Genomic DNA, 19,220 nt, shown 5'->3' with positions numbered 1-19,220 from the left:
ATTGTTTCTTGTTTTCTGCGTCTATGCTCCACAAGGCAGCTTACGGTGTGAGACGGAGGGTGCTTTGCGTACCACTCTCACTTCCCCTTTCTCCTGTACCAGATCGATTGCCGGTAAGCCTCAGTGTGAAATCGCATCTCTCTAACTTTACCACAATGGTCTTTTCGCGAGAGTTATTCACGAGGAAGCGATATATTGATTATCTCTTCTATGAACATCTCTCCCAAAGCTTTAACACTAAAGCACATCGAGATGCAGGAGGCCTCTTTTGTAATTCATGCCACTAGAATTGGATGAGCATATCCGTGACGCTTCCTCTCTTACCTGTGACGAAACGCGTTCCTCTTCTTTGGATCTTCTCCATTTCTTCCATGAATCCTATCTGGTACAAATCACAGCATGACGACCAGCGTGTATTGGTCGAACAAGGGTTTTGTAAGGTACGTCATGTGAGGGTGAACTGCATTTCCTGAGGATTCTTCCACGGAATCTCAGTCTGGCATCTGCCTTTCCTGTGATTAGTTTTCTGTGGTCGCTATACCTTAAATCGCTCCGTACTCATAACTCTCCGTCCGAACAGGCCTCGGAAGGCCCAACGGTACCGACCGGACGCCGTGTCATCCTCAGCCCACAGGAGTCACTGGAGGGGCATGTGGTCAGCACACCGCTCTCCCGGTCGTATGTGAGTTTACGAGACAAGAGCCGCAACTTCTCAATCAAGGAGCTCCTCGGTTTGCCTCACAAGGGTTGAGTACAGCCCGGTACTTCAAAATGGCTCTGAGCACTATGGGACTTAACATCTGAGGTCATCAGTCCCCTAGAACTTAGAACTACTTAAACCTAACTAACCTAAGGACATCACACACATCCATTGCCCGAGGCAGGATTCGATCCTGCGACCGTAATAGTCGCGCGGTTCCGGACTGAAGCGCCTAGAACCGCTCGGCCACAACGACAGGTGCACCCCGGTGCTCATACATATTTTGTATGTATTACAGCTCCCAGTGATTGTAGATTGTACTGCAATTGTGTAATTGTACAGTACTGATTCTTTCTGCCGATTTATGTGCAAAACGTTACATTTCTTTATGTTGAGGGCCACTTGCCAATCCGTGCACCAACAGGTGATAAACAACAACATCAGTAAAAGCCTCATGGAACTTCGGACGTTATCCACTAGATGATTTATACAGTGTGTTCGGATTCCCGTTACAAACTTCCATGGCGTGTAGAGGGGAGCGAGTACAAAATATTTCGAACAGGAATCCACGTCTGGAAACGTACCGTTTCCGTTTCTACGACTGTTTCAGTTCAGTTGTGTAACGCGTCCACGTCTGCTGAAGACAAGAGACAGGTCTCAGAGTTGCCTGTCCTTAAGGTAGACAGGGTGGCGTGTACTTCATCTACATCTACATCTACATGACTACTCTGCAATTCACATTTAAGTGCTTGGCAGAGGGTTCATCGAACCACAATCATACTATCTCTCTACCATTCCACTCCCGAACAGCGCGCGGGAAAAACGAACACCTAAACCTTTCTGTTCGAGCTCTGATTTCTCTTATTTTATTTAGATGATCATTCCTACCTATTTAGGTTGGGCTCAACAAAATATTTTCGCATTCGGAAGAGAAAGTTGGTGACTGAAATGTCGTAAATAGATCTCGCCGCGACGAAAAACGTCTTTGCTGTAATGACTTCCATCCCAATTCGCGTATTATATCTGCCACACTCTCTCCCCTACTACGTGATAGTACATACGAGCTGCCCTTTTTTGCACCCTTTCGATGTCCTCCGTCAATCCCACCTGGTAAGGTCCCACACCGCGCAGCAATATTCTAACAGAGGACGAACGAGTGTAGTGTAAGCTGTCTCTTTAGTGGACTTGTTGCATCTTCTAAGTGTCCTGCCAATGAAACGCAACCTTTGGCTCGCCTTCCCCACAATATTATCTATGTGGTCTTTCCAACTGAAGTTGTTCGTAATTTTAACACCCAGGTACTCAGTTGAATTGACAGCCTCGAGAATTGTACTAATTATCGAGTAATCGAATTCCAATGGATTTCTTTTGGAACTCATGCGGATCACCTCACACTTTTCGTTATTTAGCGTCAACTGCCACTTGCCACACCATACAGCAATCTTTTCTAAATCGCTTTGCAACTGATACTGGTCTTCGGATGACCTTACTAGACGGTAAATTACAACATCATCTGCGAACAACCTAAGAGAACTGCTCAGATTGTCACCCAGGTCATTTATATAGATCAGGAACAGCAGAGGTCCCAGGACGCTTCCCTGGGGAAAACCTTGTGGAGTCGTATGCAGTGTTTAATTTACGAGACTTGTAAAGAAGGAAGAAGATATACTGGGATAAGTTCTGGCCGTTGCACTAGATACTGAAGTGACTCTAGGTGGGATGGAGAATGTACCACAACATGCTTCGTTGATACAATGTCTGTACCAGCGTCGGTGGACGTTACATCGAGCCGCTTTTTCAATGAATCAGTACTGTTCTGTGCGTACAGTACGCTGCCCTTTTTCTGGCATCGTGTAAGCTTGCAATGTTTAAGTGTTAATACAAAAAAGTGTGAGTGATAAATGGATGTATTGTTATGTTTCCTTTCGAAATGTTACCTAATCAATGAGCTGCGTCACGCCTAATTCAATTCCTCAAGTAGAAGTGCATGAATTAAACATCTGAATAGAAATCTTCAGAGAACGGAAACGATGCGTTTCCGGAAATGGTTTCGTGTTCAAAATAAGATCTACTTACTCTCCTCTACAAATTCTAGAAGTCTGTAACCGGAATTTCCGAACACTCTGTTTACAGGATGGTTATAATTAAACTTTTGCTACTTGAACAGTGTAGACTGAAAATATATACCGTATAGGCACCCATCTTTATAGGAATGATATGCAGACTCTGCGTTGTTGGTAGCGTTAGTGTCATGACTTGCCGTTAGACATTACAATTGCAAGCAGTCAGCATACGTCGGAACAAGTGCTGTTGCTTTTCGCGAGTGTCGGCGCAATAAAGGAATATAGAGACGTCCTCTTTGATTCGGTAGCTCGAATTAACTATCGATCTGGGAATTGCTCCTGAGAGAGGTCGACGATTAACTGCGCCAGAGATTGTTGATGAAAGCTAATGATGCCATGGCTGAGAATGCTATACGCAATGTGCTATCTTCAAGCAGTGCACGGGTTGTGTTACGACAGTTTGCCGGCCTTGGTGGCCAAGCGGTCCTAGGCGCGTCAGTCTGGAACTGCGCGACCGCTACGGTCTCAGGTTCGAATCCTGCCTCGGGCATAGATGTGTGTGATGTCCTTACGTTACTTAGGTTTAAGTAGTTCTTAGTTCTAGGGGACTGATGACCTCAGATGTTAAGTCCCATAGTGCTCAGAGCCATTTGAACCATTTTTTTACGACAGTTGAACGTTTCATAGTGCACAGTTCGAAAAGCGCTGCAAACAATTACAGTGAAATGGTTTCTCTGGTGTGGTTCCATGGCGTCGTTGATGCAGATAGCTGTCGCACTAACGTTTGTAACCTGGGACGTAAGCACTGTACGCAATTAACAAATGTTACCCTCTCGTGTGGAAAGCTAAATTTGTTTCTTTCAGTGGTTTATTCGTTATTTATCTTCCGTCTTTTCTTTCAGATCTTTCCACTAAATTCTTACGATGACTCGTTTATCATGAGGGCTCTCTCAAGTAGCGAAAGTGTAATTGTGACCACCCTGTAGTCTATATCTACATCTACATCTACGTGATTAAAGTGCCTGGCAGAGGGTTCAATGAACCACCTACAAACTGTTTCTCTATCTTTCCACTCACGAACGGCGCGCGGGAGAAACGAGCACTTAACTTTTTCTGTGTGATCCCTGATTTCTTTTATTTTATCGTGATGATCATTTCTCCCTATGTAGGTCGGTGCCAACAGAATGTTTTCGCAATTGGAGGATAAAAGTGGTGATTGAAATTTCATGAGAAGATCCCGTCGCAACGAAAAATGCCTTTGTTTTAATAATTGCCACTGCAGGTATCATGTCTGTGGTACTATCTCCCCTATTTCGCGATAATACAAAACGAGCCTCCTTTCTTTGAAGTTTTTCCATGTCATTCGTCAGTCCGACCTGATGTGGATCCCACACCGCACAGCAGTACTCCAGAATAGGGCGGACAAGCGTGGTGTAAGCAGTCTCTTTAGTAGACCTGTTGCACCTTCTAAGTGTTCTGCCATTGAATCGCAGTCTTTGGTTTGCTCTACCCACAATATTATCTATGTGATCGTTCAAATTTAGGTTATTTGTAATTTTAATCCCTAAGTATTTAGTTGAATTTACAGCCTTCAGATTTGTGTGGCTTATCGCGTAATCGAAATTTAGCTTACTTCTTTCAGTACTCGTGTGAATAACTTCACACTTTTCCTTATTCAGGGTCAATTGCCACAGATATCTTATCTAAATCATTTTGCAAGTCGTTTTGATCATCTGATGACTTTACAAGACGGTAAATGACAGCACCATCTGCAGACAAGCTAAGACGGCTACTCAGATTGTCTCCTATGTCGTTAATATAGATCAGGAACAATAGAGGGCCTATAACACTTCCTTGGGGAACGCCGGATATTGCTTCTGTTTTACTCGATGGTTTTCCGGCTATTATTAGGAACCTTGACCTTTCTGACAGGATATCACGAATCCAGTCGCGCAACTGAGGCGACACCCCGTAGGCCCGCAGTTTGGTTAGAAGACGCTTGTGAGGAACGGTGTCGAAAGCCTTCTGGAAATCTAAAAATATGGAATCAGTTTGACATCCCCTGTCGATAGCACTTATTACTTCATGAGTATAAAGAGCTAGTTGTGTTTTACAAGAACCATATTTTCTGAAACCGTGCAGACTATGTGTCAATAAATCGTTTTCTTCGACGTACTTCATAATGTTCGAGTACAGTATATGTTCCGAAACCCTACTGCAAATCGATGTTAGTAATATAGGCCTGTGATATAGTCTGTATTTTGTGGGGTAGCCAAACCGATCATGCCAAGTGGGCCACAGTGTCGAGAATGTAAAGAATATATCTTTATTGTTTCTTATGATTTTGCATTGATCGGCAGTGGAACTATGAAACCCTAGTGTCGATTTTCCTTCATGCGACAGACTCTGGACCGTGTCTTGTTCCATTCATTCATTTGTATTACACAAAAAAATAAATATTTAAATGTGAGGTTTTTACTCTATTGAAAAGTCTTTCGTTCTCATCTCAATAAAGGAAAAAGGTGGCGATGAGGTCTATTCAGTATCAGGGATAATATCGAACGCGTGGGAGGGGAAGGGGGGAGTTTGTCCTGCAGGTCGTTTTTCTTGAGGGCTCTTTCAAGGAGCCGAAGTATACGTATGACCACCCTGTAGCTTGTATTGTGAGAAGTAATGGTCTTACAGCACTCCTTTTTTCTGACTAGGCTGTTCTTTTATTTTTCACATTTTTACGACACAATGAAATGTGCTTGCATGGTACAACTCGTACCTACGAGCCTCCCTCCTCCCCCCTTCTCTCCCATTCTGTCATCCTTTCTATAAATGCCGACTATTAACATTGTTTAAATAAATCATGTCTTATGAATATAATATCAGCTGAGGTAGTTATTCCCTTTGAGAATATTAACATGTAGGTCTATGAACAGACTAAGAGATGCTTTCACTCAGTTTAAAAACTTAGACGTCTACCTTTAGTACTAAATAAAATGTAATGTGACTAGGGCCTCCGTCGGGTAGACGGTTCGCCGGGTGCAAGTCTTTCGATTTGACGCCACTTCAGCGACTTGCGCCTCGATGGGGATGAAATGATGATGATTAGGACAACACAACACCCAGTCCCTGAGCGGAGAAAATCTCCTACCCAGCCTGGAATCGAGCCCGGGCCCTTAGGATTGACATTCTGACAAGCTGACCACCTTTTTTTTTTGTAAGATGCAGTAATCTTTATTGTACAAACTAACAGTACACACACACACACACACACACACACACACACACACATATATATATATATATATATATATATATATATATATATATATATATACAATGTAACAGTTCTTCATGGTACAATTTAAACACATACAAATGGTTGTTAGTTTAACAAAACCACTCAGCTACCGGAGTCGGACGCCCTTAGTATTGCTGATAAGGGAACGGAAATATTATCCCACCGCTTACAGCATATGCCTCTGGCATAACCCCTTCTCTTTGTTTATCATTATGTAGACAGCTGCTTGGCAGACTTGGTATTCTATAAACTTTTTTCTCTCCTCCTTTTATTTATTGTCAATCAGAAAATGACCACTGGCTGGTCATTTTTACCCCAACGTCGCCACTGAGTGCAAGATCGGATAGGGCAGAGATGGGAAAGGAAACTGACTATGGTTTTTTTTTTTTTTTTCCAAAGGATCCATCCCAGATTTGTCTTCAGGGAAATCTAAATCCCAACAGGATGAAGGGGGCTTGAACGTCGAATGTTAAAACAGTGCCTTGACCTCGCTAGATCAGATAGATTCGCGGAGGGACAATTTACGACTGGAACTAACGTGTAAGTACGACGTTGCATCCATCTACGCCTCTGATCATGTTCCACGTTCTCCTCTTACCAATGCTTTCTACTGCTAAATTAGTTTACCTGTCTTTGCCTGAAATGTATTTCTTAAATGGAGGCATTTTTCCGCAGAAGAGACGTAGGGCTTAACATAAATGACAGTTAAGTTTGTCTCAGAACGAAGAAAATAAATTCTACAAATGCCAACATATTCGAACAAAGCAGTGGTTACAGTGTGAAATTATATAATTACCTGTATCTGAAACACTAATTCATCACAGGAATTACATAACCTCAGTTATTGTATTCAGAGCACCCGTTCCCTAGTTCTAATTCTCAACATCTGATACAGTGGCATGTAGCGTATAGCAGACGGAAAAAACGTATTGCATGTGTGAGCAAACGAGTTGTTTTCTATCTTGCTCTCCATATATTGGAAAAGTAAGTATCTAATCTAGTACGAACGATTTGATACTTTTACATTGCTCGTAAAGGAAACTCATCTTCTGTCACGCTTAAAGACGCACCTTCTATTGCCCACTGAAAGACCTAAATCAAACTGCTTAGCTTTAGTGTGGATGAACATGTTAATGATGATGACTGCGTCACGCATTCAATGCTACATGAATGCCGTCCTCAGTACCGTATACGACTGTAGGGTTTCACGGAGTGAGGCGATTTAAACAACGATATACGGTCACACATCCAAATGTGTTCTCTTGAAAGATTCTTATTTATGCAATGTAATCATTCCACTTGACGGGCGAAGCATCTGTAACAGCAACATACACGTATGTCTTAAAAGTAATAAACACATGGCGCTGACTTCTCATGCCTGTCCAGCAGCTAAAAAAAACGCATAACCGTCTGAAGTTGACCAAACTGAGCAACCGCAAGACGAGTAAACACGTCTCAGAAAATGTAAAGGAATAATAAATAACTCTGTTATCAAGTACCTAGATGCAATTTATTTCTTCTTTCAGTTTATGTTGCTTTAAACTAGAGTCACGGAGTTTCCACATCAAAAAGATTAAATTGTGTGGTTGATGGGGAGGTCTATTTGTCCCCAGTAAGATAGTCTAGTATTAGAGAATCAAACTACGTAACATGCTATGAAAAATTGAATAATGAATTCTAACGGTTACAGACTGCGAAAAAGCTTTTGAAACATATGCACATATATAGGCTCTACATGTAATCGTATCGTTGATTCGCCATGTTAGCTAGTAAAGCTCTTTGACTTACGAGGCAACAATACGATCTCTGAACTGAATTTGTTTTTATTTCGTGTTTGTTATTCTAGTGATGCAAATGTGTATTCGTAACTACCCTCAGTGTTCTTCTGGCCGGAAAATCTTGTAAGTAGCTGCATTATAATATTGTTGTTTATAGCTTACGATTTCAGCGCGATTTCTAGGAACAATTGATACATAATAACTTATTTTTAGCAAAATGAGGGTTAAGACAGACGAACTGGCAATATACAAGACAGTGTAGTGTAAGGTCACTTATCGACACGAAGTGATAGTGCTGGCCATCAGGACGCGTCATGGAAGAAAGTAGAAATGACTGACAATTTTAACTTAAATCACGGTCGAAGTCCTACATGGACGGCATAAGGTTATCTGCGAGAAGGACGAGGAGGTATGCGTTCCAGTTGCGTTGCGTTCAAGCAGCCGAACTCCTGTCTCTGTTTTGAGAATTCATCACGGCTCCGCCGCGAACGTCACTCACAGATGTCGGCGTGTCGCTGCCGCCTCCGCAGTGGCAGCCCGCTGCGATGTTCTCACGGCCACCGCCAGCGCGCTAGTGAGTTAGCGGCGATCGTCAGCTATCCATCTTGTCGCTCGGGCGCCCGAGCAGGCGCGCTGCGCGGGCCAATAGCGGCGCGGCCCCGCCCCGGCGCGCGCTGCCATTGGCCGCCGTGGGCGTGTCCCGCGCCTTTCTTTCTCCCTCTACTTCCCTCCCGTCATTCCTGCCGGCAACCCCTTTCCGCCCCACCACTTCCGTCACAGTATCCCGGGACCGGCCGGCGGCCGCCGTGGCAGACTGCGGGAAAAACTTGCCGCAGCGCGACGTGCGGGCCGGCAGGAACGGCGGGCGGGATCGGCGCGCCGGAAGAAGAAGAAGGAGGAGGCAGAGAGGGGGAAACGGTCGCGGTGTGGGAGGGGAGGGGAGTCGCGGCCGCTCTCAGTGACACGAGTGTCAAATACCCGCAGAGGCGGCCGCCGGCAGCCTGCCTTTTTCGCTCGTTTTTACATTCCGTGCCGGCTAATTACTACCACTACTACTACTACTACTACAATTATCCCCCCACTTCTTCCTTAAATGAGCGGATTTATTACCGGGACGCTGCGTTAGGTTACCAAGGCAACGGCACGCCGAGGTGTCGCGGGACCCCGTCCTTCCTTCTTCGTTACACCCCTGCTTTTTTTTTTAATCATCATCTTCTTCTTCTTATTTCCATTCCTCCCCAGAAGGACAGTTGTGGCACAATTGTAAAACTGATCCCGTAACGTAGGGACAGGTCAGAGATTGAGCCACACACCGCCGACTGGCTGTCGCGCAATAAAGAAGTCACACAAAAAAGGGCGGGGGAAGTGCAGGCCGCGAGAGCTGCCGGGGAGGTCCCGTGACGTCGGCGCGCGCGTCTGTGGCTTGCTGAGTCACGATGCGGTCGACGTCGTCGTCGTCAGCGCCGTTGTTGTTGTGACCTCGGAGTGCGTACGTTGACCGCGCGGCATGCAGTGGTGGTAGGTACGATAGCTACATCCATTCTGCCTGCAATCTTGTATGCCTGCTTTTTTTTCTGTTTTGTAGATTTCTGCGCTAGTTTATTTTTCTCTCATCCCTCTTTTTTTTTTTTATTTACCGAGCATAGGTATGATTGTTTTGCCGAAGCATCTCGTCACTGCTCTTTGTATTCGCAGCGGAGCATGTCGTAGGTAGTGCATGGTTTGGCTCTGCTTGTATTGATGACCCACCGCTGAGTCCGCTTCGGTAGCTTGTGCAGCACAATATTATTTTCACAGCAAAACTAATAACCAGCGTGCTATATCACACTTTTAGGGACCATATTTACGTTCTCACAATACCAGAGCAACCCTTAGAAGTAACTCCTACCCGAATGAATTTTTATCTTTTCGTTTGTTTTCATTTGAAATACGTTGCAATACCCTCCTCTCACAATACAGTTGAAAAGTGACAGAAATGACGTGTTTATCATCTAAGTTTTGGCTGATTCTCTCTTCCTGATTTGCACAATGAACTTTTCATCACGTAGAATTTCTCGAATGTTAAACCAGAGATACAGAATGACTAAATTCCTGTCAATCATAATTAATTGTTTGTAAAGGTATTCGTAGGTCTCCTTTTCGGGTTACGTGTTTGCTAATGTTCGAAACATTTGTGTGACTGAACACCACTGGGTGATTTCTAGTCAAAAGTTCGTATCACCGGCACGAAATAGAAGCAAAAATTAATTGAAGATTTGAATAAATTCTGCACTCTCCTTACTAGTTAAGATTTTAATGAATAATTTGATCTTCAAATAACTCACGTTTTAACACAGCCTGTGCCACAGCGGGTCGACATTGGTTTCTTGTTTTAAAGTTAAAATGAGCTGTTGGTAGTATTTTTGCTGTTCCACGCTCAAAGAAAACCATCGTCAGCTGTAGCGCGGCTTTGGTTATTTTATGACAGTATCATTGCGGAAAGACTGAAAGCGCCGGTAATGAACTTGCTCCGACATGCACAGTTCAGGAAATTCCATTTTTCTGACTTCTGTTTTAACGCGTGGCAAAAGTGTTAATTGTAAGCGACAATTAAGTCCAAACCCCTGCTGGTGATGTACAGGATAAGATACGTTGACACTCTCGCAGAAAGATAAAATTTGACGGGCGTAATTTGTTTGCGCGTTCAGTGTCGTCTGGAACTCTACTTAGATCAGTTATCAACACAGGGATCAGATGTTATTATAACAAATGCTGCATACATCAGCTGACTCTGGATGCGCTTTCCGACGTTTGTTTCATTCCGCAGCATGATATACCGGACGGAAGCATGGTGTCGTATGTTTGACGCAAAAGTTGCATTTCCTAGACAGTTTACTGAAGCAACATTTTCAAGCCTTTTTACCCTAAAAACTTGTGTATTAGCTCCGTTAGAGTTTGAAAAATAAATATATATCCCCGCCTAAAAGTTGCCGTTCGAATATGATATTAATAAATCATAGCGTCTGTCAAAATAGCGATAGAAATTTGAAATGAGTTGCACATTGTTGTTTTTTTTTCACGAAACTGTAATAAGAAAGCAAAATATTTTGATATTTTCGCGAAGGAGCAGAGACAGAACCTGTTTACCTGCTTCAGTCACCACGCTATGGTTTAAAAAACGTAATCAGGGGCTTACGAAACGCTAAAGCCGGACGTCATGGCGGCTTGCATTTTTCATAGCTATCTTTTGTACTGAAACAGTAATATATTACATACTCGTTGAGTCTGTATCTCGTTTTTAATTCTGCGTTGCACACCTTGGAGCGGAAACGGTCCTACGGAGAATTTGGGATAAATTTCCCACCGTTCTGCGAAATCCCATCTTAAGGCAAACGTAGTGTGCTCAAATATGTTCAGATTCCTAGATATGATCAATTTTATTCACTAGGATCGGTGATGTAAATTTAAGTTACGAGCTGGACTGGTGTGCAATTCACTGGCTGCTGAAAATATTCAATAACGTCACAGTTCACTTCCCCTCTCCCTGCTCTTTGACCGTTACCATAGAATGTCACACCAGAAACAAGACACGCCTGAATTAAATATTCAGTTACTTACGTGACGCTGTTTGTAATTGTCTTATGGTGCGAACAACTTTTTTAGTGCCCCGTAGTTACTTTTCTTGTTGTTCTGACTACTTTTGCATTTTACAACATTTCTATAACATCAATTTTTCTACCATGATCCAACGTCCTGTCAAGGGCATTCACTAGCACTCCATCTGCCACTGAGCCTTAACAGTGGCTATTTTGAACACAAAACACGTGGGCGACAGTTTCTGCATTTGATCTGGATCGCACTTTATTTATCCACATTTACATCATGACACCCGACCTCTATGAGGAATTTATGTCTTTTATTAATACGATAGTTTTTATTTGGGATAGTTTGGCGAAACCGCAGAGACATTTGAACCCTGTATCTTAGTGTAAACGATCCAGTTCATAGAGCTGTGAGCCCGTTCTGAACCGTATTTAGCTTGAAAATACGGTTCAGGGGAAGAAAGTTTTACAGCTGTAAAGTCGCCTTTCCTAATATCTTACCCTTGTGTTACGTGCACGCTGGTATATATCGACTGTGCATGTAGACAGACTACAAGCTGTTCACAGTAGTACAATGACAGCGATGTAAAGGCCAATAACTGATGTCAGAATACGTTATTATAGCTGCAGTAACAGCTGCAGTTATTGGCAAATAACCAACTCGAGTTCCGACTTCGATTCTGAATGCCGAGCAGTGGCGAATGTTAAATTCCACGCTAGCCTTTACCGAATTTGGAACTGAGTTCATTTGGACTACGTATCAGTCACAAAAAAATAAGAAATCGTTAGGCCTCTATGTTAACCACATATTTCTTCTGACAAATTCACACCATTAACAATGCATTGAATAAATACGTTTTAGCTGGACTTGGCAGGAGTGGAGGCATATTCTTGTGAGACTTAGATTATTCAACTTTACTTGGCTGCCCCGAAGTCCTTTCCGTTCAACGAGGACACACCTAAATATCCTCTCTTATTCGTTTCGTGCTCAGCACTCCCTCCACCTTAAGTTTCCACAGGCCGCTGAATTGAAAATTCCTTCCTTACAGTGAAACGGTTGCTCACAGTTCCTCTTCAACTGTGGTCTCGTCACCGAGTTTTAATCGTTCGTTATTAAGTCTTCCTCTTTTATTCGTGGCTGTAATTTTTAGCAACTGTATACAATTCAGCCATCGGCTGCAAATATATTTTTCATTTCGCTTTACCGGTTTCTGTGAACAAGATACTGACATCTGCTGAACCAAGACGAATTAAGTTTCTGTAATATACTTCTTGTACTTTACATAAACGTGCAGCCAAGGTCTAAAGATTTATAATATTCCTAATTTTATAGGCTTCTGAAGATGACAAAGTGATATGTCGAGACCGGTATAGCGAAATAAAAATATGTTTTCAACTGATGACTGTATTTTGTTCTGAAATTTATTAATTTACAAAGACAAAATGTATCCAGTTTGGTATATTTAGAGACAAAAAGCTCAGTAAGCAAGTGTATAATTTTAATACTGTGCACAGTTAAGGCAGAAAATATAATTATAACCATCAGACGGTAATTAATACTGAGGGTGAAAAAATAGAATAAAAACTTGGTAACGTCACCGGTAACATTCCAGCCAGGTAAACCCGGCCATTGAAAGGATGAACGTGCCTTTCCACAACAACAAATTCGGCAAGGTTCCTGCATCCACAAGTCAAACTGGCAAACCACGGGAATTTGAGTTAGGGAAAGTAAATTATAGCTTTGTCAAAGTTATGAGGGTTTGTCGCCATTATGGTTCTCAAATTAATTCCTTGGTACATGCACTTGACAAATTTTCGGAAGTAGGCTTATGCGTTTTGTCAACGCTGCATTTCTCTGAGTTGCAATTTCTTGTACTTCATACTAAAGCAATGTACTAAGGATCGACGTAAACAAATTGTTACTACTGTCTTATAAGATTTTTTTTACATATTGCTGTTATTATTATTAAAATCGCAGGCATCAGTGCGACGTTAAAAGTGAGGGGGTGACAGGAAGTTGTATTTGAGGGGGGTGGGAGGGATGAGGGAGGTGTGTGGAAGGGGTGGATTGCCGAATTGTGACGCCTGTGCACTTGTGGAGATACGAGGTTTTGCACAGCTCTCGCCCCTTTATTGGCTCTGGATTAACAGCTATCGGAGGTGACAGCGGGTGAAATGGAAGTGCAAACTGAGACTGAAGTACCACAGAAGCACTGCAGAAGCCGATATAGAAATGGCCAGAAACGTACAAACCCTTCTATTGACTAATAACGTTTCGGCATTTATACGAGAGGCTGGAACAGACTTGAAAGCATGATGACCAACTAGTTACTCAACCGTGTTTGCGGTTTGTTTAATATGGTATTGTCAAGCACATGAAAAGAGCGGAATTATCTAGCGACAGTGTTGAAACCGTGAGTGTGTGTTCACGGACGTTGTGCGCTTACTGTAACGGCTTCAGTGCTCTTGACGGAAAGCCGTTTAAAAATCACAATAAAAATTAAACTACACGTTCTTAATCGTAAACTGTTTTCTTGATTAACAGATGCTGGCTCTGAGACAATAAGTATGTAGCAAAAACAAAAAATAAGGTACTTGCCCAAAATGTAAACAATATTTATGCACAAATCTTCTTTAGAACTTCGACGTATTTAAAGTATTGTTTATTTTACTGTGACTGAAATGAGTCACTTGGTTCTGTCTTTGAACTGGGTATGACCTGTTTCGTTGATTTAAAACTTAGAATCTAATCAACTGAATCGGTTTAATGCGTAACGTTTTGTGAGATGTAACTTCCCAGAAGCGCATCCACAATGAAAAATGACTGCATAAGTTGTTCCACACACTTATATGCCTTGTCCTAATATTATTTTGAAATGCTCTATTTAATGACAATACGCTTTTACACGCAGAACATTACCTGATAGTAGCCGGCCGCGGTGGTCTAGCGGTTCTAGGCGCTCAGTCAGGAACCGCGCGACTGCTACGGTTGCAGGTTCGAATCCTGCCTCGGGCATGGATATGTGTGATGTCCTTAGGTTAGTTAGGTTTAAGTAGTTCTAAGTTCTAGAGGACTGATGACCACAGATGTTAAGTCCCATAGTGCTCAGAGCCATTACCTGATAGTAGAGGCTGTCGCTGTTGGTAACTGTGTCATCAGTACTAAACTAAAATGGAGTAACTTTTTTGTAGTAATCCTGATTGATTGATGTATACGTGTTGTCCCCTTCTCTGAAATAATACGGATCCTATTTTCACCAAAAGGTACTGAACTATGAACACTACAGAAGTTGGCCAAAACTCGTGATAATCAGACATCGCCACATGCCAGAGGATATCTCGACAGATGCAAGTTCATTAACAGATAGTACTGTGGGTCCTGGAAATCAATGTATTAAGTGGAATGCTGTACGTTATGTGAACCACTGCATTTGAAGTCGCTTTTTGTTTCGCATTTTACATTAGTAGGAAACTAACTAACCTTATGATTTCTTTGTATATCCCGAGAAGCTGAAATCATATAGAGTTCATGATTTTTGTCTAACCTGTGCAACTTTTTAATGAGTGTCTCGGACAGAAGATAATATCAGTAACAGTAGTCGAGACGTCGCACCATTTTGACTAACTCACTCGGCTGGAAACAAGGGAACTTCGTGTTACTTCTCTGTATCTCTTCCCCAAATAAATGGCACAGACTACATCCAAATTTTATCAAGTTTAGTACGCAAGAAAATTTAGTAATTCTATTGTGATTGCATTTAGCCCTTCGTCTGCAGCAACGTTGTCATGACGAACGTTGAAAATACTGATCAAGCGTTCCTGACGAATCATCGTAACTTTAATTTCAGTCATTTGTGGAAGGACAAGGTGTCTAAATTACAATTAGATAGGGGCCTCAGTCTGTTTCCTCCAGTATGAAAGTCAGAACAAATGCTAATACCATCTGCATGATGTCAGTAATTTTTATACAAGCTACTGTAAGTACCACATTATTCTCTCTTTCCTTGTCTTATTACAGGAATACACACGCTTATTCGCTCAAGCATAAAACAGCCCGCTCGTGCGCTAGAATGAGGTTGGGGTTTATGTCCAGCTTGCGGACGAAGTAACACCTTAGTCTAATACTGACAGTGTGTGTGGTATTGGTCATAAATCACGTCAGATTTTGCAGACTTCCATACGGGACTAACTATCGGCGCCTATGTAATTAGCGCACACGTGGTAAAAGTTACAAATGAACCACGAGCTGGTAGAGGCGTACAACGAAGCCAAAGCAAAGAACTTGATTGTTATCCAAAATAGTGTAGAAAAAGGCAAAATTACTGATAAAAACACGATATCATTGAATATTTTGTCACCTGTAACTAATTCTGTGTCACGAAAGCGGCATCTGAATTTACCACCCACTTAGTGAAATCAGTATCAACGAAGATTTTCGTGACACGAACTGCACAGGTAAAAAGTGACGGGTACAATTATTACTGTCAAATATCCCGTGAGCCAGGGCAATTTAGACTACATTCGCGCTACCGAGCACTATTATCTTGTAATGTCACCCATGAGTCTAATTTTCCCCACGCTCCTTATCACAATTCCTGTTTACATATGAACAACGCAAAGTAAGCGTACAATTCAGACTGACGTTACCCAACTGTAGAGCGTGTTGGAGGTCCTGTACTGGGTTCTGTACTGGCTTACAGAGGGTATATCCACTTCCCTAAGGTCACAACTAAAACCCTAAATAGTAGCTATTAAGTCTTATCAAATCATTTTAAATCAAAAAGTTCGTTAAATGGCAGAGGTATTATTTTGCTCAGGGTTTGCTTGTTTGAAGGGGATAATGTCGGAAGTACCCAAGATGTTTTTTGATGATCACGAGGTAACAAATAACATTCTTCCTTGGGATCACTATCGCCAGAGTTAAAAGAAAAATGGATCGCTCTTATTTTGATTTCAAAACAATTAAAGCTCCTGTTACCTTGCACTAACATATTGGAACAGTTTGTTTGCGAGAACTGGTTTAAAATCTCATTCTACAGCCCCCAGGAATGTATGTCGATACCGGATTGTATTCGGTCTCCTTTGTATAAAGAATATGCGCGCCGCATGAAGCGTGCGTTATTATTTGGCTCAGTGTGTGTAAATTATTCTGAAGTTGATGCGTCACATTTTTGCAGCAGCAATCGCTATTAATTTTGAAAGGAATCACCGTGGATTATGAAGTGAGATACAGACAAGTCGGTATTTGTCCACTCTCTCGTGTCTTACACATATGTATTAATATCGCTTAACTATAACTCTCGTCGTTTCTGTGCTGCATAAAACAAAGGTTTGAAGCGATTTTGGTGCAAAGTGGAGGAAATGTGGAGAATAACTTGATAAGATTTTTATTTGAGTTAATAATAGGACGTTGGCAGCGATACTTCCTTATCATGATTTTCACCATCGATGAATTTGATTTTCTGTATGGCAGCTGAAATTTATTTAGCTCGTAAAATTGTTTGAAGACCTTTATAAAGGTAACTGCTTACGGGCGTCAGATATTTGAAGTAAAACATTTTGAGCCTTCAGCAGTATATGTGTAATTTTTTATTTCTCAACCGGCTTCACTTATTACAAGCATAATCACAGCTTTTTCTCCAGTGATGATGCTTGTAATAAGTGAAAAGAGTTAAGAAATAGAGTTACACATGTAAAGCTGAAGGCATAAGATTATTTGCTTCTAAAATCTTTTGGACTAGGAAAGAACGTGACTGTGGCATTAAAAATGTAGCAGACATCTGTCTGAGAACACGAATACATTCATCGTTAGTTGTTGATTACTATCTGATAACACCACAAAACACTTCAGGTGAAAATTCGCCTTGCAGTGACTTTTTTATTACATTTATTTATTTATAACATAATTTTTATCAGTGAAACTAAACATTACCTGTGTACATCAATGCTTCCTTCAAATCTTGTTCCATGCCCTCCTGATAGTAGCAACAATGAAATTATTTACTTGAGTCCGATCCTCGACAATGTAGATACAGTTTCGCTAAATACTGTGCGTCGGGACGCGTCTCCTATTGTGCTATTGTCTGTTGACACTTGCTTAAATTCTTCTCTACCGTTTCTACTGCGCCAGTACCCTACATCCTCAAAGATGTATATTTCTTTTGCACCGTCAGCCTCACTTGTCACAAATACAAATTTCTTTTATGTTTTATAGAATTAGTACTTTTTTAGTAATACTGCGACTGATTTCATAAAGCTAAATTTTTCGGTGAAAGACGAACCAAAGCAGGTAGCCTACATGTTTAAACTGAATTTTGTGAACTGGGTGCTTAAATTATGAGATCAGAGTCATAGCTGAAAATACATCAACTTAATTCTTAAGTTTTCAAATAAGTATATTTATATAAGAATAAGTGATTAAATGTTACTATGGTAAATCTCAAAAAGTACTGCATAATACGTTCGTAAGGGAGAATTTTCCCCAATAATTGCTCTAAAACGTGGACAGAAGTACGGTGTTTGATTGGCTGGGCATCGTAATAAATCACAATGGAGTACTTGTCGATCACTACGCTGGACAGCTTACATGAAAATAGCGTTCTGTCCTGCATCAGATGTATCTCTCTCATTAAAAAAAGAAGGAACAGTACAAGGAATTTAATCCATGCTATCTGTGAACTGTCTCAGTAAGAGGGTACAGAAGTACGAAATAAATTCCATAGCCTTTGCCGCTGCTATGCTATAGCCGCCGATATGATTAGAGATATCAGATTTGCTACCGCGGTATGTATTTTAACAGTTTTGTACCGTGAAGTTGGAGGTTTACCAACACCAGTCTCATAACAGGTGGGTATATGAAGATATATAAACATATGAATTCTGAAAGAGTAATTGCACGAACAAATGTCTCCCCCCACAGTTCCGGAATGGTTTGTTCTCTCTCTGTTTGCCTAGCCTGCTTGGTTGTACACACGCACGGCAGTGACCAAGAAGAGTTCTCTTTGAGCCTGTCTTGCCGCAGTGTGAAGCTTTCCTCAATTACACCAGTCCAGCACGTGAATACTGGAACTAAATGCATTCTCATCTGTTCTCACATGACGAGCACACGAGCAGATAAGTATGTTCTGCCGCTTTGTTGGTTTTTAGACACAGGCGTGCTTGTATCTCAGATATGTCTGGTTGCTGCAACACAGTTGAAGTTGATATCATTTTAGAATTTGCTTATCGGTGTTATACATGGCCCGGTGCATCTTTATCATTTTATCCGTTGACACAAAAGATAACAAGGGTAGCACATACGCAGTAGGTGCTGGCTGAGTCGTGTGATATGGATATCACACAGATTTGTTTTAGGAATGGTCTGCACTAGTAAGTAACCTAGTGCAGGCCTTCATAGTGAAGATAATGGTGAAACCAGCCAAAATGATAAGCTGTGACGAAAAACAAGTGCATTAAATAGCATCAAAACCATCAAAACCCAGGAAATCCACAACATGATGATAACGAAAAACCCACTGATAGTGCTGAAACTTCAGCGAAACATGTCTGGGGAATAAAAATAGAAATTGTGTTTTGTTCAAGGCGGGCCCTCTCCAAAAACAAACCTATTTGTAAGTAAACACGGACAGAAGAGCTTCAGCCTCAAAATGATTGTTAATATGAAATTTCGGTTCACCCCGTGTATAAGGTCGAAAGTAGATGCTCCACATTTCTCCGCACTCTAGATGCTAAAATAATTAGCAAATGCTGGTAATTTTGAAAGAGTCGCTGTGTAGTATGAAATCTTATATTCGGCAAAAGCAAACA

General features: G+C 41.7%; 1 protein-coding gene across 1 annotated transcript in view; it reads left to right on the top strand.

Annotated features, from left to right (window-relative positions):
• The first annotated feature begins 9,261 nt into the window (after nt 1-9,261).
• LOC124613814 (LIM/homeobox protein Lhx2-like) overlaps nt 9,262-19,220 on the top strand; it is a 352,891-nt gene continuing 342,932 nt past the window's right edge. Inside the window, exon 1 of the mRNA XM_047142536.1 lies at nt 9,262-9,355. The gene's annotated coding sequence lies outside the window, so the exon portion shown is untranslated. The remainder of the gene's footprint in view (nt 9,356-19,220) is intronic.

This window comes from Schistocerca americana, chromosome 4 (assembly GCF_021461395.2).
Source record: "Schistocerca americana isolate TAMUIC-IGC-003095 chromosome 4, iqSchAmer2.1, whole genome shotgun sequence".
In the NCBI taxonomy this organism is placed as follows: domain Eukaryota; kingdom Metazoa; phylum Arthropoda; class Insecta; order Orthoptera; family Acrididae; genus Schistocerca; species Schistocerca americana.
This window is presented reverse-complemented; position numbering and strand designations above follow the sequence as displayed.